General features: G+C 38.7%; 1 long non-coding RNA gene across 13 annotated transcripts in view; it reads right to left on the minus strand.

Annotated features, from left to right (window-relative positions):
- LOC112657565 (uncharacterized) overlaps positions 1 to 22,600 on the minus strand; it is a 319,254-nt gene that overhangs the window by 100,139 nt on the left and 196,515 nt on the right. Inside the window, exons 11-12 of one of the 13 annotated variants that reach the window (XR_007408371.1) lie at positions 17,360 to 17,538; positions 16,796 to 16,967 (exon numbers count right to left, since the gene is read on the minus strand). The exons of the other annotated variants lie outside the window; for them this stretch is intronic. This is a non-coding gene — a long non-coding RNA (uncharacterized LOC112657565). Of the gene's footprint in view, positions 1 to 16,795; positions 16,968 to 17,359; positions 17,539 to 22,600 lie in introns of those variants that run through there. 13 annotated transcript variants of the gene reach the window in all.

The following is a 22,600-nucleotide window of genomic DNA, read 5'->3' on the forward strand; positions in this document are numbered from 1 at the left end:
TAGTTTCTTGAAATAAATAACAAACGTTTCCTTTATGCCAACCTACTGTACCATGTTACAGTTACTCTAGTACTTTCCTAAGTCATATGGTTTAATTGGTTCTCATTATCTTAAACACAGTTTCTCAGAGCAAATGTTCTCATAAGTTAAAAAATAGAGACATATATCAAAAATAAAAGAAAATCTTTTAGGGATCCCTGGGTGGTGCAGCGGTTTGGCGCCTGCCTTTGGCCCAGGGTGCGATCCTGGAGACCCGGGATCGAATCCCACATCGGGCTCCCGGTGCATGGAGCCTGCTTCTCCCTCTGCCTGTGTCTCTGCCTCTCTCTCTCTCTGTGGCTGTCATAAATAAATAAAAATTTAAAAAAAATCTTTTAAACTAAACTTTGAGTTAAATTAAGAGTTTTTATCTTCTTAAATTGTAAGGTGGTGACAATCAAGAAATTTTCAGAGACTATTTGGATGAGTTTGCTTATATTTGCAAATACTGGGTATAGCAGTTATGGTGCTTCACCTGGAGTCAGAAAAATATAGGTACAGATCTCAGCTCTGACATTTTATAGCTATGTGATCTCCTGGGAAGTTAAGTTCTGAGCCCTGGCTGCCTATGAAGTAAGAAAATCATGCACATAGTAAGTGTTTAACAAATAGTAGCCATTACCACTGTCATTATCAATACCATCATCATTGTCAAAATCCTCTCCTCATCATCATCATCACTGTTATCATAGAAAGTTTTGGGGAAGATGAGATAGGATCCAAGCTGCACTTTAGGAGATGAATTTGACAGGAGTGCTCAGAATGAACTGGAGAGGGCAAGCAAACTAGAAATGCTAAGATTTCATTTAGAACATCTCCATCTTTTCCATCGCCTGCTTGCAATATCCCGTGCACTCACACCAGAGCTGGAGTAGAAAACTCAATACTAAAACACAAATAAGAAATGCCAGCATTTCTGCCTGAAGTTAGTCATGGCCAAAGATCTAGATGAAAATATTCCCCATCCCCACTTTGTTCAGGAGCTCAGGGCTAACTAATGGACAGACAGACTGCAGACTCATGCCTAGAGAGCTCGCCCTCAGTACTCACTTGTGATGCTCCTACATGGTCTCTTTGCTGCCTACGCTGCCAGCCATCTGTTATAATGGCAGGATGCCAGCTTACAGGATAGCTTGCTGGCTTTGCAGAAGCCCAAGGGCCAAGAAAAGGTTTTCAACAAGAAGCCCTTATGAAACTCACAAGTGCGCCTGGAGAGAACTCCTGGTTGCCTCTCCTTCTCCCCACACAGCAATGCTGAGGGTGATTTTTTTCTCCATGACATTTTGTTTTACCTGTTGATTTAACTAGTTGGGTCTCCAATCTAAATCTTGAAATCTGGAGAGGAAAAAAACACGAACCATGTGTAGGTACCTGTGGCTGCCAAACAGACAGGTGGTGTTATTGCCTGCTTCTTGGCAGGGCTAATGGGAAGCAGCAGGATTTCCATCAATACTCTGCTACTGCCTCCTCTAATTCCCCAACGCTCCCCTTTTTCCTCCATGATACCTCCCTGTTTCCCCGATCCTTACATTCTCTGTAAGAATTAGCAAAGATTTCTTTGTTTTACTTGTCTTCCACATGTGTCCACATTCATTTAAATGTAAAACATGAAAAAAACATATATAGAAGTTATTCTTATAAGACACAGAGAAAGATATGTAAATACATTTGGAGTTTTAAACCAATGCCTCTGTGACTAGAACATATTTTATAATTACATTAAAGATCATATATCGTTTGGAGCTGATAGAAGCAGAAGAATAAATGTCAATTTGAAGTTAAGGAAAGAAAAATTTTCAACCTAATGACCAAGAGCATTTTCAGTTTATATTCTAGTAGATACTAGCTTTTAGAAAAAAAATAGAGAAATGTACTCAAATATCTAGAATATGTGGTAGTAAGTACAACAAAAACACTGTAGCTCATCCTCATAGATATTTGTGCCTGTTAAGGAGAAAGGGCAGAAGCAAGAGTTTAAATGTCACCTGATGATGATAAGAATGTTGATTTTATAAAGGCCAATATTCACTTATTCATCATTTAACAACTATGGACTAGGCATTGAGCATAGGACAACGCATTGGGCTTAAGGTTAATGATAAGAAAGCAAATCAACCAGAACACCCCCAGTCAAGAATTTCACCATGCAGGAGTGCCTGGGTGGCTCAGTCCACTAAGCATCTAACTTTTGGTTTTGGCTCAGGTCATGCTCTCAGGGTCCTGGGATGGAGCTACACATTGGGCTCCACACTCAGCTGGGAATCTGCTTGTCCCCCACTCTCTCTGCCCCACGCTCGCTCACACATATGCACACACCTGCTCTCTATCTGAAATTTAAAAAATAAATCTTTTTTTTTAAATAAGAATTTCACCATCTAGTATTGTGTGTGTATGTGTGACCAGACAAACATAAAATAAAGCAGAAATGCAGTGATGGGGACACAATAAGTATTATGAGACTGCTTCCTCCAGCCTGGAGGGAATTAAGGAAAACTTCCTGGAAGACATCAGAGGCAGGTTTCCTTAAAAGCCTGAATTCATAAAACACAAAAGGAAACATATATCACTTGTCCTTACTTAAAAAGGTTGGTTGAAAAAAAAAAAAAAAGGTTGGTTGATTCTATGTATCTATTCACTATTCAAATATGGCTAAATTTCTGGGTTAGATTAACAAGAATCTATGGAATGGGATTAATTCTTGTCCTCTGTCACCACAGGATGTATGTAAAAATCCATATGCATAAAGGAAGGGTACAGCATTGTATAAAATAAAATTATTATCATTTATTTTTAATATGCCTTTTCATCTACTGAAGGATCAAGAAGGAAAAGAAAAAGAAAAAAACCCCACAAATATATATATAATATAGATATGCAAAGTAGTCTTTGCTTATCTACTTCAGAAATGAAGTTGTCCAGATAGTCATGGACTCTAACTTGGGACCAGTAGAAGCTTTGTGGCCATCTGTCCACCTCCCTGTCCTCAGAGGGATGATAGAAGCCCCCAGTAGTGGGCAAACCTGCCCATTCCTTCCAGCACTGGTAAGACTATTTTCTTCTCCAGAAACTTCCTCCCCATTAGGGGTGCCTTATTGTTTACATTATGGGTGGGTTACAAAATATAGAAGTTGCAGATGCTGACAGCTGAGCTGACTTCTTAAGAAACAAGCAAACAGAAAAGACTAAATTTCTGATTCCCCAATATAAATAGATAATTACAATTGGTATGTTCTCTTCTAACTAAAATTGCCTCCTGACACTCAGGTTATAGTTAAAGAAGGAGCTCTTCTGAAAATGTGCCTAGTCTCTGAGTAAAGACAATACAAAGGTGTAGAGTGGCAGGGAATTGGCAAAATCGAAAAATACAGTGATAGTATGTGGTATATTACAATTGGCCAGAGGGGCAAAGACCTGAATTCTGGACCCAACCCTAGTCACTCTTCGCTGTGAGAACACCCATAAAGCATTCAATGGGATCTTCATTTCTTCACCTATTACATATGGGGAATCAGCCTAGCAATTCCCAGGCTTCCTTCTGGTTCTTGGTCATTTAAAATCTTGAACCAAGAAGCTCCATCCATGAGCTCCACCCTTAGCACTGACTTCACTCTCATTGCTCTATGAGGATAATACTAATGCACGTAAGAAGCCTATAATGGGCTTCTCTGGGCTTCTTTGTAATTTCTATTATGTATAACCTTTCAATTAACTCCTCATAGATAAAGGATCTTCTTTAAATTTTATGTGTTGAGACATAAAATGATTAACCTTCCTAAAAATTCTGCTGTTCTGCTTCTTTCTCTTACTGCCTAGTACTAGTTATATTGTTATCTCAGAAGCAAAATAATTAAATATCATTTTTGCTTTTTTTTTTTTTTTTTTTTTTAGAGTGTCCAAGAAGAGTTAAGCTCCTGGATTTTATTTGAGTCAACTTTTAGGATTAGCCCTTTCTCAGACAGTGGGAGGGCCATGGGGGAGGTGATATTTCAACATCCAAACATTTTAAATGAGAAACATGTGAAGATATTCACATAGATACATGTATCATTCCCAAGCATGTACGTATATTTTCCCCTGATGTACGATCTCAGTAAAATATCAGAGAGAAAAAATGTCAGACATACATAGCATAGCAATCAAGGTCTAATGAAGATCCAGGTATTAAATCAATTAAGAAGTATCAAAAGCTACCTAATCATCAAGGAACAAAATTGGCACCACAATATGTAGTGAGTATGGGAAAGCCTAATTTACTAAACATACCCTGCAGTCACATAATTGCATGTAATTTTACCAGCATAATTAACTAATTTAATTACCACTTCTCAAGTGCATCAATTATTGACATTACAGAGTTTTCAGACAGCAGAATTACTGTGTGGTACATCCAGAGAATGCAAAATGCTTTGTACGCCTATTTTCCCCGTCATAGTCAACCACTGAGGAAGAATGTGGAGTTGGAGGCGGATAACTCCTTCAGTGGAAGGCTCGGTTGGTGCACAGGTTTAAAGGATGGAGCACCCACAAATGTGTCTCCCAGAAGGCAGAGGAGGGGAGGAAACCCCAAGATTCTGCTCTTTGTCAGGGTACAGACGAAATGTGTAAAGCCCAGTCAGGGAAAGAAATTATAATGTTCTAATTTTTTGGAAAAAAATATCTATTCAACAGCAATTCAAAATATGACTAAGGATACTTGCTGGAAGGAAAGAATATAAAAGAAAGAGAAATTTGAACATTTTTTTGAAAGAACCGAAGCTTGTCTTTAAGAATAAGATTTTTCTACTTTATATCTTTTTAAAAATGTAATTGTTATGAAAGCATTAATATGAAGGATCTTCCTGGAAAGTTGCTTGAGCTTGTCTAGTCAGAGAGATGTTGTAGCCTACTCCCAGAGGGATCGTAGCTTCACAGCTGTTTAAGAAAAAAATAGTCAATATTGGCCAAAATTGTTCTTATGTCACAAAATTTGTAAACAGAGATGGCCCAAACTCCTAAGAGCTGTGGTGTGGTTCTGTGTGTCTTTCCACATGGCCCTCCTATATCTGAGCTTTGCACTGCTTCCTCCCATCCAGAGGTGGCTGAGCTGCAAAGTCAGTGTTCACATCAGCGAGTATTGTGATGAGGCCGCTTACCATGGAGTAACATGTGAGAATGGGACATCTTTTTTACCTTTGGAATCCCTGAGTATCTACATTATCTTTGGATTTAAATTGGGATTTTAAAAGCTTTATTGAGACTGGAAATTTAAAAAGGAGTCTTTGTCACTTATCTTTTAAAGAGTTTACTCAGTGCATCACTTTTAAGTGACTTAGTCAAGCAATCTAGAAATTAAGAATAGGAAAATATGTTTTCACTCTCATGGTTGAAAATCAGATTACAGTCTCAAGATACCAACTTGTATTGGGGAAAACTTTCTGAGCCTAGAAATAAGTGGTTGCAAAATAATTGGGCCAGGTTCTACAAAGAGTCAGTTTCTGCGAATTATATTTATTTACTTTTTGTAAGAAATTTGGAACTGAGAGTTGGAGACCAAGAATCCTTATCTCAACCTCGGTGTGCCTCACTAAGCAGGGAAACCCTGTCAAGTGTGTGGAGTTGTCTCTGGAGCTTTCAGCAGCCTTGCCCATCCCATTTTCTTTAGATCATGCTTCTTCCTCCCCCACCAGCTTTCAAAGTTACAGAGCTCCTTTTTGTTCTCTCCTACCCTCTATTTTAAAATAGCTTTAAAAAAAATAAAATAAAATAGCCTTAACTTAAGTCAATGCATTACTTCTAGGAGGGGTATTTAATGCAAGTTTTCTCTATGATTTTCTGTATAAAGTTTTAGGCCTTTGTGAGACTATTACAACTGCTTAATGCTATTTGTATTATTATTATCTTCTTAAGGTTTATTTATTTATGTGTGTGTGTGAGAGAGAGAGAGAGAGAACATGCCCAGGGGAAGGGCAGAAGGAGAGAATCTCAAGCAGACATGGTGCTCGATCTCACGACGCTGATAATGACCTGAGCTGAAACCAAGAGTTACATACAACCACCTAAGCCAATACTATTTGTATTATTAATAGTCAAGTGAGAACTGGTATTTTGGGGCTGGAGGGAATGGGTGGGGAGAGGGCCTTCCTGGTGCTCCTAAAACTGCATTGGATTAGTAGCATTCTTCCTCCTTGATGAAAGGTTGTTTCCCAGTGTTGAGACACTCCTGTGAATTAAGCCTACTGAATTTTTTAGTCCTAACTATAAATTCAGCCCACTGAAGAGTCAATAAAGTATGTTCTGTGTGAGAAAAAGACTTTCCATTTCAGGAATTCCTGTTATGAGAAGTTTATTAACTTAAGTCACACACTCTGTCTCGAGGAAGTCTCTGATAATTACGTTTTAAATTAACTTTAGTCTTCAATTCAAACTATTGATATTTACTCTTCACTTCCTGTTACGATTACCCACATATATTATACTTTCTGTAACACAGATCTATGAGGATGGTGATTCAGGAATATGAGTACAAAGGCGGAAAAAGGCCACTCCAGCTCACTGGTGCTAAAATCTTTGGTCCAGTTAGACCAAAAACATCAAAGATCAGATTGGAAGATGCAACAGAGCATATGGATAGAGTAAATGTATAAGGCATATTCCTTCTACGGCACTCTTGATCTGGCCAGACATTCAGAACAGCCCATACGTAAGGACAATACAAGGATGAGCCAGTCAGTAAGCTCTACTAGCTCAGCAGGAGCGAAAACTACAGGAGGGTCTTCAAGGAAGTCTCCATGGGGGGAATGACATTTGTAACAAACCTCAAGGGAAGGATAGCATGCAACACAGACGTAAGAGAAGGAGTCCAACAAGCGTAGGAAACACCACGGCAGAAAGCAGAGGGATGGCAAGTTTGTGAGAATATAAGCCTGCAGCATGGTGGCCATGTACAAAATCAGGAGGGCAGTGGGGAGAAGGAGAAGGAAGTAAGTCGGGGACTGAGGCCCCAAGGCTCTGTCCCTGCCCTGCTGGTAACTAGTCTGAGATCTAGAAGAGCCACCTCAGCTTTCATGTAAAAATGAACAGGTTTATTTGGACAGTCCCTATGCCCTTCCCACACATACACAAATCCTGCGGATTGGAACTGAGGTCTACCATTTCACAGGCTTAAAAATATTTTTTTTTCTTTTTCTTTCTTTTTCTCTTTTTAAAAAAATCTTGGCACACCTTCCCGGTCTCCTCCATACCTCATTGATATTTGTTTCCCATGCTGGATCAAATCTTTCATAGCAATCAAACTTAGAATATTGCTCACAACCACATCCTTGAGGCAGGGTTACAGGCTCCCTACAGAGGATGCCCCAGTAACAGTCGGCTGAATCAAGGGTGTCCACACACTCTTTAGCCATATAGCTCCTTTCTTTTCTGCCAATGCTTTCAGACAAGTGATTGGTCTCCCCGGTCTCCATATCCTCAAACTATAGTTTTGTTCCTTAACCTCAGAATGTACTTCCGCCACCACACATTTTACCAGAATCTATTTTCAGAGATTTTGGGGTAATATTCTAATCACCATTCTATGTGAATTCTCTGCATATTGTACTATAAAGGATTCAACCCTGGAACAGCCAAAAGGAAGAGATACCCCTCACAAGTATGAGGGTGGAGGAGGGCATAACACTTTTGAGCCCTCTCCAAATGCCCCATTTGCCCAGCTGTTCGATCGATGTGTTTACCAACTGAGCTTCCAAACTCCATGCTCATGAGTTTTTATGGAAGTTTCATTATGTAGCACAATTAATTAAATAATTGGTCATTGGTGATTGAATTCAATCTCCAGCCCCCTCTTCTCACCAGAGGTGTGTGTGGGGGAGGGGCGGGCGGGGGGGCTAAAGTTTCCAAACTTCTAGTCACAGCTTGGTCTTTCTGGGAATCGGTCTTCCTTCAGAAGCTATCTAGGGGTCCCAGCCAGGAGGCATCTCATTAGCACATACACAAAAAAATTGTTACTACTCAGGGGATTTCAAACATTTTAGGAGATCTGTGACAGGAACTGAGCTCAAAAATCAAATGTTAATTCTTACTATACCACGCTCACACTATTTAATATTATCAGGGCACATCCTGATTTTACCTCCAGGTCCTTAAATCAGCATTTACTGCTTTTGGCCCAGAGGTAAGCCCAGGATGAACCAGGAGAAAAAATTTTTTTTTCAGGAGAAATTATGTTGCTTATGGTGATCCCTCTGTCCAGGACTATATTCATTAACTACTTGAAGTATACAGAGATGTAACAACAGCTAAGTTGGCATTTCTAAAAGATTGAGGATCAATCAAAAAAACGAAAATTTTTCATCAAGAAGCCAGGTGGTTGGACAACGTTCATTCAATCGTTAGCCCTCTGCTCATTTCACTGTCCACATTTCCTATAGATCTCACCTAGCAGCAAGGTTTCCACTGTGGAAGTGATGCTTTCTTTGAAAAAGTTGCTCAAATCCATATTTCTAATCTGTCTCTTAAACACCAGGCTTCAACATCAGCTGACAACTGTGAGTTATTCATGGAGTATTACAATATCATTTCCTTCTCCACACTCTAAAATGAAACATATCATGTCCCTTGAGATAAGATTCCTACCAATTGCTCCTACTTTTTCTTTTTTTTTTAATAGTAGGACAACTGATTCTCAACTTATCAAATTCAAAATTTAGACACTGACTTTTTTAAGTTTTTATTTTAATTCCAGTTAGTTAACATATAGTGTAATATTAGTTTCAGGTGTACAATATAGGGACTCAACCCTTCCACACAGCACCCAGGGCTCAACAGGATAAGAGCACTCCTTAATCCCCAACACCTGTTTCAACCATCCCCCAACCCATATCCTTTCTGGTAATCACTCGGTCTCTATAGTTAAGAGTCTGTTTCTTGATTTGTCTCCCTCTCTTTTTTCCCCTTTGCTTGTTTTGTTTCTTAAATTATACATGAGTGAAATCATATGGTATTTGTCTTTCTCTGACTTATTTCACTTACCATAATACTCCAGCTCCATCCACGTTGTTGCAAATGGTGAGATTTCAGTCTTTTTATGGCTGAATAATATTCCATTATATATATATATATACCACTCTGCTTTATCCATTCATCACTTGGTTGATGCACACTTGGGCTGCTTCCATGTCTTGGCTATTGTAAATAATGCTTCCATAAACATAGTGGTGCATGTAGCCCTTTGAATTAGTGTTTTTGTAGTCGAGTACATATCCAGTAGTGTGACTGGATCATAAGGTAGTTCTATTTTTCACCTTTTGAGGAACTTCCATACTGTTTTCCACATTGGCTCAACCAGTTTGCCTTCCCACCAACAGTGTATAAGTGCAGCGGAAATCCTTTTTCTCCACATCCTTGCCAATACTTGTTGTTTCTTGTGTTGTTAATTTTAGTCATTCTGACGGATATGAGGTGATAGATCATTGTAGTTTTGATTTGCATTTTCCTGACAATGAGTGATGTTGAGTATCTTTTCATGTGTCTTTCGACCATCTGTATGTCTTCTTTGCAGAAATGTCTATTCATGTCTTCTGCCCAATTTTTAAAAAATGGCTTATTTGTTTTTGATGTGGGAGCTTTATAAGTTCTTTACATATTTTGGATACTAACCCTTTATTAGATATATCATTTGCAAATATCTTCTCTCATTCCATGGCTTCCCTTTTAGTTTTGTTGATTGTTTCCTGGCTCTGCAGAAGCTTTTTATTTTAAAGTGTCCCCATAATTTATTTTTGTTTTTGTTTCTCAGGAGACATATCCAGAAAGAAGTTGCTATGGCTGATGTCAAAATAGTTACTGCCCATGCTCTCTTCTAGGATTTTTATATTTTCAGGTCTCATATTTAGGTCTTTAATTCATTTTGAATTTATATCTGTATATGATGGACACTGACTTTATTCTTACCCTTTTCTCTAATTTCATATCAAAGCAGTCATCAATATGCCAATTATTTTTCAGTAAACATTCTCATATTTGCCCCTTTCCCCATTCTCTGGCAGCCTCTAGCCCTGAAAGTGAGCTCGCTCAATCAATTTTGGAGTAAACTGGGTTGTTACTTGGTGGTGGGATAGTGGCTAATCTGTTGCCAACAATTTCTCCATCTCACCCTAGGTCTGTGTAGGATCATAGGATTCATTTTTATGAAGGTATTACTCCCTTTACTAAGATTTCTTCATTCAAAATTTACTGGTTCCCATTGTCAAATTTCTTAGCCTACTTGTGAAGAGTTTGTGAAGTCTCAGTCTTAGCAAATTCTCTAGATATCTTTCCTACTTTTCCTATACATGAAACCATCACTCCAGTTAAATCATCCTACTCTGATATAGTTTGAGGTGGTAAAAGATCTGAAATCAGAAGAGGAGAGTTCAAGCCTGCCTCAGCCACATTTCTGTGGGGAATTAAACATTCATTTCCCTCTCTGAAAATATTATTCATTAAAGTAGGGGTAACAAATATCATCATCTTAAGGTTGTGTTGATTATGCAGGTAAATATCAAATACCAGAAGCATTCCATAAACTCTTCCATACTACACAAATTAAAGGATGTATTACTTATTATTGAATCAGGAAACAGGAACTGTGTCCCGCTCATTGGTTTCTATCTAGCACCAGGCATAGTGCCTAATACCTAGGCCCTTAATAAATATTAGCTGAATAAATGGACAAATGAATGATAATATAATTGTCTTTGCTGTCTCCTGAGACTCATGAAGAACTTCCTTATCACCATTACTTCCTTCCTTGGACTCTTATGCGTTTGTGGTCTGTAAAATTTTAGCTATATTTTCATATGAATTTGACTTGTCTTCCTGGCTAGATCATAGTTGAATTGAAGGCAGGGATTCCATTATATCTCTTTGTGTTTCTTACACTGTGCTTAGACTTAACAATAACCTTAAATATCTTAGCAATAACATACAAACATTGCCATTTTCCCTAAATAATTCTTTAAATTATCAGAAAGGAGTGTGTGTGTGTGTGTGTGTGTGTGTGTGGTTGTATGTACCAGATCTAACTAGACCAAAGAACTACACTCACTTTTGAGTTAATTGGACTCCGAAATCTCATCCTTATTAGCAAGTATTTCCAGATGCAGTGTCTCTCTCTGCTACTAATTTGAGGAAAATACCTTTTGTTAACAAACCTTCATTCTACCCATCAAAATGATGTCTAGAATGCCATCCTTGGACAAATATGCTCTTCATTAAAATTTTCTACTTGATATGTGCTTCATTTTGTTTCTTTTTATTCCTAAGCATCTGAAATAGTTGTATAGAAATATGAGCACCTCTTATATATGTGATCACAGACTTATTTGTTTGTTTGTTTGTTTGTTTAAAATAAGTCCATTTGGTGGAGATAAGTGACAGAGCATTCAAATAGCTGTTATTTGGAGCTTCAGGGCTATGAGAAGGAAAAAGCTTTCTGGGCTTGGAGACCAAGATGAATAACCATCAATCTCCCATCTTGCAAACGAGAATTTCATCCATGCAAGTGACTTCTTCACTTAAGCTTGTTCCCACCAACATGACAGAGCTTCTGGTAGAATCAGAACAATCTACAACCTCTTCTGTCATATAGTGGCTTTTCATTTTGCTGCAGTTGAGGCTGGAGAAACCTAAGAGTTAATTTTAATAAGACTCATCAGCCCATCTTGACAATAGAGGGGAAGGAACAGGGACAGGTAGATAACTGAGTGTTTTGACATTAGACCATTAACATGCAAATCATATGCAAAATCATATGCTAACAAGTGTGAGCCTTTGTTTGTGGATGGACGCTTTCCCCCCAAATGGACAAGAGCCCTGATTCAATTCTATATGGGAAGGCACTTAGCAAGGCATCTGGTATGCACAGGAAAAGTGTAAAATGCTCTCTGAGCTCTTATTTTGACCTCTTTGGAAGACCAGGATTCCTTTAAATTTGACTTTATTGCCTGCTCACCGGAAGGGAGCACTGAAGCATGACATGGAACAGAAGCCCATGTAATGCCCACACTCACCGCACATAGTAAATAACAGTAGTGAGAACACAGGGCAGCCCGCACAGACAGTGTCCTTCACATCACCCAGAGGCCACTGCAGAGCTCCCAGGGACAAGCAGCATTAATTATAGACTAATGATGCCATTTGCATGCACATTTTAAAAAACAGTAGTGAATGTAGCCCTAATAATTGAGGATGAGTGAGATGAGGCTGCATTAAAATGCTCTATTGAGTCTCCTATCTCATTTTTAAAAAAGACCTCTATCACCTTGGTGCTCATCAGTACACATTAACATTGGGTAACCATGCGACATGGAACATTATGCTGGTTCTTTACAGATACAATCACTTCATCAACCTGCTTTTGAAGTGTTTCCCCCCCCTCCACAACCTCTTATGATCACAAACTCAAGATTCTGGGTGGGTCGGGGGAAGAAAATATAACAACTTTTGATGTGAATGGAAAGACAAATGAAATGTCAGAAATTCTGATGTAGGTGAAAAGATAGGATTGCATAAATAATAAATCAGGCCTCATTTTGTATGAATATTAGGATTGTGATCTGGGGTAATGAAGTACCAGTTTATGTGGTTCAGGCAATTATTGAGCTGGAGGACTGGAAGGGAAAAATCAAATCAAGGAAGTAACTTATCTGTTTCCACAAAGCCATGGAGAAGCTCAGTATTGTTATGGCTCAGGAATGAACATAGTAACCCCAGTGGAGGGTATCAGCCAAACTTTCAAGGAACTGAGACTTGCATCTTAGAAGGCCTGGAGGCCCTGGATTCCATAGGATTTCTGCATCATGGTCAGCGAGGTAGCCTTTTCTGCGGAGCGCTTTGTGTTCTGAATTGAAACTAGGCAGATGGGGAGCTTAAGGAGATACTTTCAAAGTTTCTCCTTTTCAAAAACTTATTTTATAAGGCATGTTATAGGCACTCTATTAACTTCATTTTATTCCCACTCAGATAGTACAGAAGCATTTGATACAAACTCAAGGGTTGATTCGAAGTCCATTTGGGCAGCATCTCCCACTCTGACTTCCTAGTTCTTACAATTCCTTTTACAGAATATATATATTTTCTATATTTTACATATTTATGTATTTTATTTATATATACATTTACTTGTAAATTTATAATATTTATAAAATATAAATTTTATATTTTTATATTTTATATATCTCTTTAAATTTTTTTCTCATGGAATAAACAAAAGAAACAAAAGAAAAAAAGACAACCCCTCTTTGTCCTCCTGACAAAGGTATTTCAATGTCCTCCTAATGTAAGTAAAACTGGCAACAGAATGATGACAGCTTCAGTACTTACAATGCACAATTCCTTTTTTGTTTTTGGGGGGTTTTCTTGAGGGAGAGCCTGTGCATGAAAGTAGGGGTAGCTGGCGGGGGGGGGGGGCGGGGGGGAGAAGCAGAGGGAGAGGGAGAAAGAATCTTAAGGTGTCTCCACACCCAGTATAGAGCCTGTCAGGGGCTCAATCTCAGGACCTCAAGATTGCAACATGCGTTTATTTTTTTTATTTTTTTAAAGATTTTTATTTATTTATGAGAGACAGAGAGAGAGAAAGAGAGAGAGGCAGAGACATAGGCAGAGGGAGAAGCAGGCTCAATGCAGGGAGCCTGACATGGGACTCGATCCCTGGTCTCCAAGATCAGGTCCTGGGCTGAAGGTAGCGCTAAACCGCTGAGCCACCCGGGCTGCCCCATGACATGAGTTTAAATCAAGAGTCTGACACTCAGCTGACCAAATCACCCAGGTGCCCTTACAACATACAATTTCAATAAGACATGTTACTAGAAATCATGGCATAGGGAATGAAGACCTGAGATATGTGTGTGGGGAGGTGCTAACTGATGTGTCAGGATTGGGAAGACTTTGCACACCATGGTTAGCAGGTGGCTCAGGAAATCAAAAATCCTTACAGATAAGAGATAAGAAATGAAATAAGTGAATGGCATGTTCACAATTGATAAAATCCTTCAAGATCATCTGTTTCTACATTTTCATTCTCATTTTAAGATAAATAACCTGGAATCCAAAGGTTATTCTTGGCAGGAATTATAAAGTTTATTCGTGATAGAACTGGAACCAGAATAGAGGTCGCTTGACATGCACTCTGGTTTGATGCTGTTCTTTCCCCATGTGAAACAGGTTGTAATCAATGTTTTCCTAGGACAAAGAAGCTGGGAAAGGTCCCTTCAGTGTTTCCCAGTACATTATGTGGTAACTCTTGTGACCACACTGGGTATGTTTCTCCTCCAGTAGGAGATTGGCATGGGGACCTCATACAAGAAAGTTTTTTGGGGCTTATTATTAATCTTATGAATACGAATACTTTATATTGCTATAGGTTTATGTCTTTTTTAAAGTACTTTCCTGAGCTTCATCCATTCACTCATTCACCCAGCTACTTCTTCCTATGTACTATGCACTCTAAGCCTTTCTGGATACTGTTTTATTTAATTCACGTATTAGGCCTATGAGGAGGTGTTAGGTGTTACTAGGTCCATTTTATAGACAAGAAACAGGCCAACAGAAATAATGTAACCTGCCCCAGTTTACTGTTACTAGTCAATAGGAGAACCAGCTATCAAACCCAAATCTCTCTAATTCTGAGTTAGTTCTTAACCATATTGCAGGGTGATCTCTGCAATGGCATGAGTATGTATCCACCTAGATTAGGTTATCTAATTGCTGCAAAACCACCAGAAGGTCTATGCTACTGTAGCCATCTTATCGATCATTCATTCAACAAATATATATATGGGTGCCTACTGTTGCCAAGCACTCTTCTGATCATGGATGAACAAGATACATAAAGTTTCTGTCTTCATGGAGCTTACTTTCTAGGGAGCAAACAAGCTATAAGCAAGTTGTTGTATGAATAAATAACACAATATCCAAGTGAACACAAAGAAGGAAACCAAGTAGAACAGGATGACAGAATGGCACTGGAAATGGAGACTATTTTAAATATGGAGGTCAGGGAGGCCCATTCTCAGCAGGTGATGTCTAAGCAGAAACCTCTATGATAAGAAAGAGCGAGCTATATGACTCTCAAGAAAATGAAGCCTTACAAGATTATGATGAAACCGAACCATAGAAATGAGAAATCGCCTTGCCTGAGGTCACGTAGCTAATAAGCAGCAGAGTGGGGGAGTCAAAGCCAAGTCTCTAAGCTCTGCCCTCTTTCTACTACAACACATATGGGTTTCTGCAGGTCAACTGCAAACCAATCAGCCACGTCATTTTCATTTTCTTTTATTATCCGCAAGTGCGTTCAAAAACAATTTTCATATAGAAACAAATAAGAACAATACATGTTTTCCTTAGCCAGCTAGGTGAACCAAAAAGAATTTACTAAACACTTCAGTGGGGCACTTCTCAGAAGATGTCAAATAGGAGAATGCCCTATTTTTACTAAAAACAGAGGGGGATAAAGATATTCCCATACTTGATATGCATTCCTGAATAGTATTTCTTCTTACTCTTAAGTCTAATAAAATATTTTTTATGTATACTCAAATTTATATCTAATTTGTTTTTGAAAGCAAACTAAATAATGTGTGTTCCATACAAGCCAAAAATTGAAGGAAATCCATACTTATATCCCCACTTTCCTGAGATTATCTGAAGCCCTGGGCTAACACAGTCCAGGAGCCATGGGGAGGGAACTCTGGCTTTCTATTCTTTTCTCTCTTTTTTAAAAAAGATTTTATTATTTATTCATGAGAGACACACAGAGAGAGAGAGAGGCAGAGACAGGCAGAAGGAGAAACAGGCTCCACGCAGGGACCCCGATGTGGGACTCGATCCTGGAATTCCAGGATCATGCCCTGGGCTGAAGGCAGGTGCTAAACTGCTGAGCCACCCAGAGATCCCAGGCTTTCTTTTTTTCTTTTTTTTTTTTTTTTTTAGGCTTTCTATTCTTGATAGCCTCCCCAGAGATGCTCACTGCGCAAGCTCACATGGCACACAAATAACTGGGTGGCTCTGGTAGCAGTGTCTGTACGTTCTAAGCCAAACTCATAAACCAAGATCTTCACTGCCACTCTGAAGGCTGCACATCTAGTGATTGGTCTCCAGGCCTCTCCTCAGACATTCTGACACCTACTGGGACATTCCATGTAAATGGGAACCATTTGCCAAGTGCCCTCTTCTCTCTGAGAATAATCCAGGAAGACATACTTGGATGGGTTCAAAACACAAAGGTTATCTCCTCTCTCCACACCTTCTCCAACTTCAGAGTTCATAAAACTCACTTAGAGAATTTATTAGAACACAGATTGCTGGTCTCCACCTCAGGGATTTTGATTCAGTAGGCCTGAGGTAGGGCCAAAGAATATATATTTTTTTAATTTATTTATGATAGTCACAGAGAGAGAGAGAGAGGCAGAGACATAGGCAGAGGGAGAAGCAGGCTCCATGCACCAGGAGCCCGACGTGGGATTCGATCCTGGGTCTCCAGGATCGCGCCCTGGGCCAAAGACAGGCGCCAAACCTGCTGCACCACCCAGGGATCCCAGAATATACTTTTCTAACAAGCTCCTGGGTGGTGCTAATGCTGCTGGTCCCTAGACCACCCTTTGAGTAACACGATTTATGTTACTTTTGCTTAAAAGGGATACAAATTTATCTTCTCATTCTTTTTGTGAAACGGTATAGGGCAGCAAAAAGGATAGGACCCCAATTAATTTTTTTAAGATTTTATTTATTTATTCATGAGAGACACAAAGAGAGAGGCAGAGACATAGGCAGAGGGAGAAGCAGGCTTCCACGGGGAACTTGATGCCGGACTCGATCCAGGACCCTGGGATCACAACTTGAGCAAAGGCAGATGCTCAACCACTGAGCGACCCAGGTGCCCCCCAATTAATTTTTCAGTAACTCACACTGTTACACTGGTAAAGAAAGAAGAGAGAGAAAATAGCAAAGGAAATTATATTTCCTGAAACAGGCGTGGTGGAGAGGGATTTCAATGGTGAGAGCTTGTAACAGGGGTTGCCACCCCACCCCAGATCCTGCCTTATAAACCCACTCTGAGGTAGACCAGCTGCAAGAGGAGCCGTTGAGAAATTTCTCCCAGACAAGTCTAGGCATTTCCTTTGCACTACCAATTAACTAGCCACAACCAGAATGCTCAGGCGCCCTGGCCCAGAATGCAATCCACACAAATACTCATTGTGTGGCAGACCGTGTCTCTGGCAGCATCAAGAATTTCATATTGCAAATACAAGGGGAAGCAAAAGAAATGAATATATATATATATGTATATATATATGTATACACTTACACATATATGTACAACACGTTTCAAACACCAAGAGCTTTGCCTTGCCATCGTGCATTTTTCAGTTTTTTTCTGCATTACACTCTAATCCTGTGTATGTTTGCCCTCTGCCTTCCACTACAATATTCTGCTGAGACTATATTCAGTTTTCTTTGATGTGCTGGCTTTTGGCAAGAAGTAGCCTGGAAAAAAAAAAACACATTTATATCTGTTGCCTCCTTTCATAACCTGAACTTTTACCAAACCTCATTTAAAACAAAAATGGTTCATGAGTCATGCAAGAAATGCTATAGAAGATGTGCAAAGAAATAAAGAACTTAACAGAGAGCGTGTCCCATTATTTGAAAAGTTTTCTCTTCCCCACCATGGATCTATGCTTTCATATCAAAGCTAGGCAAACCGGGATGAAAAGTGTGTTCTGGAGGTACCCAAAAGAAGCAACTTGCGAATCAATTCAGTCCCAAGTCACAGCTTTCTCTAATGTAAAATAACCTTAAGCTGCTCTGGGGGAGCTTAAGTTGCACTTGAGGATATATAAACAGACAACCTGAAAAACGTTCCCACAATGCCCAGGCTAGCGAGGGTGGACACAAAAGTTTTGAAGAGGTGGAGAAATACCGTCATTATTGCTGTAGAGCTTTGAAGGGGGCAGGAGAAAGTTGGAGAAAGATCCACCAGCAATAACAACACTATTCAACCAGAGCATCTCTGTGTGATTACAACAAGGTATCTTCCAAACCTATGCTCCTAATGGACACAGCTGGGAAAGCGGAAGAAGGAACTACTTGCATTTTTCCTATCCTGAGGCTATACTCAATTCAGATACTCCTGTCAGCCAAATCCTGAACTTGCCCTTCTTCAGCAGCCTGTAGTATAAGAATGCCAGGTATCACAGTACATTGTTCAATCATTCATCCACTACTCAACCTTCCCTCCACTATTCTTCTCTTACGTCAGGAATCATCATCATGACAATAATATTACTGATGGGGAAAGTGTGCTGAAGAGCCATCAGGTAATTCAATTTCTCTCAACAACTTGAAGGAGATGGAGGAATTATCTATTCAAGAGAAACGTGTGTGTGTGTGTGTGTGTGTGTGTGTGTGCGTTGTATGTGTTTGTGATTTCATATTCATTTTATATGTGAGAAAAGGGAACTGGGCATTTCAGCCATCTACTTGCTAATTAATATTCTAGCCCAAAATGCTCTGCTATAGATATTAGAAATCAAGTTTCCCATAGGACTGTCACATTGTTTTTAACCCAGAGCTATGATGCTTCGTCTTACAACTAGGAAGGTTTCATTACTGTCTGCTGTGTCTTCATTCTCCTTTGGAACTTCTCCAATTTCCCCAGAAACACAGGTGGTCTTTTGAATAAACAGAACTAACATATTGAGCTCCATAAGCTCTATGATGAGATGCATTTCTCTCGTTCACAGCTGTTGCTTGCACAGTTGGAATAATGCACGACTATGAGGTGGCTACTTAGTGAACTGGAGGTTCCTATTCAGAGCATAAATTCATAGAAAGGCGTCTTCAGGTAAAGAAGGAACAGAAGATAAGTGGCACTCCACAGGGGTCTGTATATTTTTCATTATCTATGTGAGGGACATGAAAACGTGTTTAAGGATCCACTGAAGAATTTGATGGTATTCATCCTACTTCAGAGGAAGCCTGTGCTGAGTGGATTTCATTCTATCACAAAATAATTGGGATAAAGGTCCTTGAATCAGCATGCTCTATGCTTCTGGCATTTAATCGAACTCAAATGGTAGCTGCGATAAAATCATTTTACCATTTCCTTCCTGTTCGTTTAATACTAAAAATATTTGAAGAGTCACGGTATGATGCAAAGTCCATTTCACAATGACACCATGGTCAGTGTTCAAGGGTTTAAATAACATAAACAGAATAAAAAAACAAGCAGGAACAATGATGTTTATACTGCAAAGTTGTGACATCTCTGTTAGCACGTAGCACTCTTGAATTTTTTCTCAGCTTTTCCCCTGTTGGTCTAGCTGGTCTTCTGGGGGAGGGGCCTGCTGTGCTGGCACTGAGGTGGACACTTGACGGGATGAGCACTGGGTGTTATTCTATATGTTGGCAAATTGAACACCAATAAAAAATAAATTTATAAAAATTTAAAAAAGTAAAATTAAATAAATAAATAAAATTTTTTTTAAAAATAAAAAAATAAAAATCATAGGATGATAGAATGTGAAATTTTTCTCAGCTACTGTTCCTCTCCAAATAGAAATTTAATTATGAAGACTTTTAATGGCTTTACTTACTGAACTGTACGTCAGTACTTATAGCAATACAAGAAAATGCTTTGGAAAATGAGATAATGTCAACATATGCCAAAAAGGTAGAGGGGACTTTTAATTAAAAACAAACAAACAAACAAAACCGGAGCACTGGAGTGGCTCACTCAGTTAAGCAGCCAACTCTTGATCTCAGCTCAGGTCTTTTTTTTTTTTTTTTTTTTTTTTTTTCGGCTCAGGTCATGATCTCAGGGTCATGGGATTGAGCCCCACATTGGGCTCCATGCTCAGCAGGGAGTCTGCTTCTCTCCCTCTTCCTCTGCCCCTCCTGCCACACTCTTTTTCTGTCTCTCTCTTTTAAATAAATCTTTTTTAAAAAAGAAGAAATTAGGTGTGTAAAATATAAGTTATTAAACAAAAGTAGTAGTTATGAAATAAGAACAACTATTTATAAGAACTAATCAGGGATCAGAGATGTGACTGGAATAATTGTTGAAATAAAAGATTCATAATCAATGTATCATAAATGGACATTGCTATGGGGGATTTACTTTCTCACAGTAACTAAACCCTGGGGGAAGAAAAACTTATTCTTGGAGGTATCGTTGATCTTACAAAAGGGGGAAACATTCAGAGAAAGAAACATAAACACCGTTGGTCAATCTGGGTCTAGAGTCAGTTGTTAACTGAGATAGAAGAGCTCAGGAGTCAGGATAGGAATACAGGAGCTGAGGCCAGCATTAAGGAAATGTGCTAGAGTGGAAAGGTGCTGAATTATGGAGCCAGAGAGGAACTAGTAGAATGGAAATTTATAAGATGTAAGTGTGAAGGAAGACAATCAGATGTAAAATGTTCTAAATTTCATATATTGTTTTTTTTTCCAGTATGTAAGATTTTATTTTATTTTTTTTATTTATTTTTTATTGGTGTTCAATTTACTAACATACAGAATAACCCCCAGTGCCCGTCACCCATTCACTCCCACCCCTCGCCCTCCTCCCCTTCTACCACCCCTAGTTCGTTTCCCAGAGTTAGCAGTCTTTACGTTATGTCTCCCTTTCTGATATTTCCCACACATTTCTTCTCCCTTCCCTTATATTCCCTTTCACTATTATTTATATTCCCCAAATGAATATATTGTTTAGGATACAGATACAGGTATTGTTTAACTTCAGATTTTACTATGTTAAACATGCATCATAAAGCTCAATAACCTGAAAGAGATAAAAAATAAAATGTATGGGGATCCCTGGATGGCTCAATGGTTTAGTGCCTGCCTTTGGCCCAGGGCATGATCCTGGAGTCCCAGGATTGAGTCCCACATCGAGCTCCCTGCGTGGAGCCTGCTTCTCTCTCTGCTTATGTCTCTGCCTCTGTGTGTGTGTGTGTCTCTCATGAATAAATAAATAAAATCTTTTAAAAAAATAAATAAAATAAAATGTATAATTTTGAATGAGAGAAAAAAATTGAGGAAGAAAAAAAAAAAGATTAAAAAAATTCAACCCGGGGCACCTGGGTGACTCAGTTAAGCATCCAACTCTTGATTTTGGCCTAAGTCATGATCTCAGGGTTGTGAGATCAAGCCCTGCATTGGGCTCTGGGCTCTGTGAGGAGTCTGCTTGAGATTCTCTTCTTCTCTCTGTCTCTGCCCTCCCCCCATGCTCTCTCTCTCTAAAATAAATAAATAAATCTTTAAAACATATTCAATCTAAAAATGCTAAGAGAAAAATGGAGCAGGTAGAAATTAGTAGAAATAGTTGCCTATAACAACAATGAAGACTACCAAATGGACTGAACTCAGGTTTGAGGAAAAAGAGAATCACACTGGATTTAATCAATATGTTAGTCCTGAAGGACTCACCCCAGTGAAGACCAAGTAAATAACTTATGGACAAAATCACCAAAACCACTACTATTAGCATCAGTAATTATAAACAAGAAGTAACAGATTTTGACTGACAAAAACTACAGATGTTTAACTTGATGGATATATTTTATGGCTACATGAAATGATTGAGTGAAATAGTCAATATAAATTCAATATGTAATTCAATATATATTCGATATAATTTGCTTTCACCAAGAAATTATTGACAATAGAAAGAAAGATTTAGAAGAAAAGTCTTCCAGGACTGAAAAATGTATTCATAGAAATAAAAGATTTGGTGGGTGAGTGATACAGCAGTTTTACACACTGAAAAGAAAACTGGTAACCAGAGGATATAGCTACAAAAAAAATATATAGATAGGACACCTGGGTGGCTCAGCAGTTGAATGTCTGCTTTTGGCTCAGGGTTTGATCCTGGGTCCAGGGATCAAGTCCTACATCGGGCTCTTTCTGAGGAGCCTGCTTCTCCCTCTATGTCTCTGTCTTTCTCTCTGTGTCTCTCATGAATAAATAAAATCTTTAAGAAATATATAGATAGATGAACAGGTGGATGGATGGATAGATAGATCTTCAAAATACAATAAAAGAGGAATAAGGATTTAAGAAAACATGAGAAGTTAAGAGATGTTGGAACACAGAATGACAAGGACCAACGTGAGTTTACTCTTAGCCCCTTGAGGACAGCATGGAGGGAACGGAGGAAAAGTAGCATCTAATCTCAGAAAAGCATGGATCTGTAGATGTAGTAAGCACAATTTGCCCCAAAACGGATAAATCAAGAAAAATTCCTTATGACATATCTTTGTAAAACCAGAAGACTTCAAGGACAAAGAAAATATCTTGAACAGCCAGAGAGAAAAGACAAGATCGTATCTTGTTTAGCATGAAGAGAAAAGGTATTTTTATGTTTGGATTTTGTTAATTTAGATAAGCATGATAAAATTTCAGTGGCCATCAATAAGGTATTAAAAGTGGAATGTCTACATTTGAAGGACAGAAAAAAGTTGAGGAAGAAAATATAAAAAACAAAAAAGAAAAGGAAATATAAAAAATATTAAATCCAAAATTGGTAAGGGAAAAGAAAAATAGC

The sequence above is a fragment of the Canis lupus genome, chromosome 35, assembly GCF_003254725.2.
Source record: "Canis lupus dingo isolate Sandy chromosome 35, ASM325472v2, whole genome shotgun sequence".
NCBI lineage: Eukaryota > Metazoa > Chordata > Mammalia > Carnivora > Canidae > Canis > Canis lupus.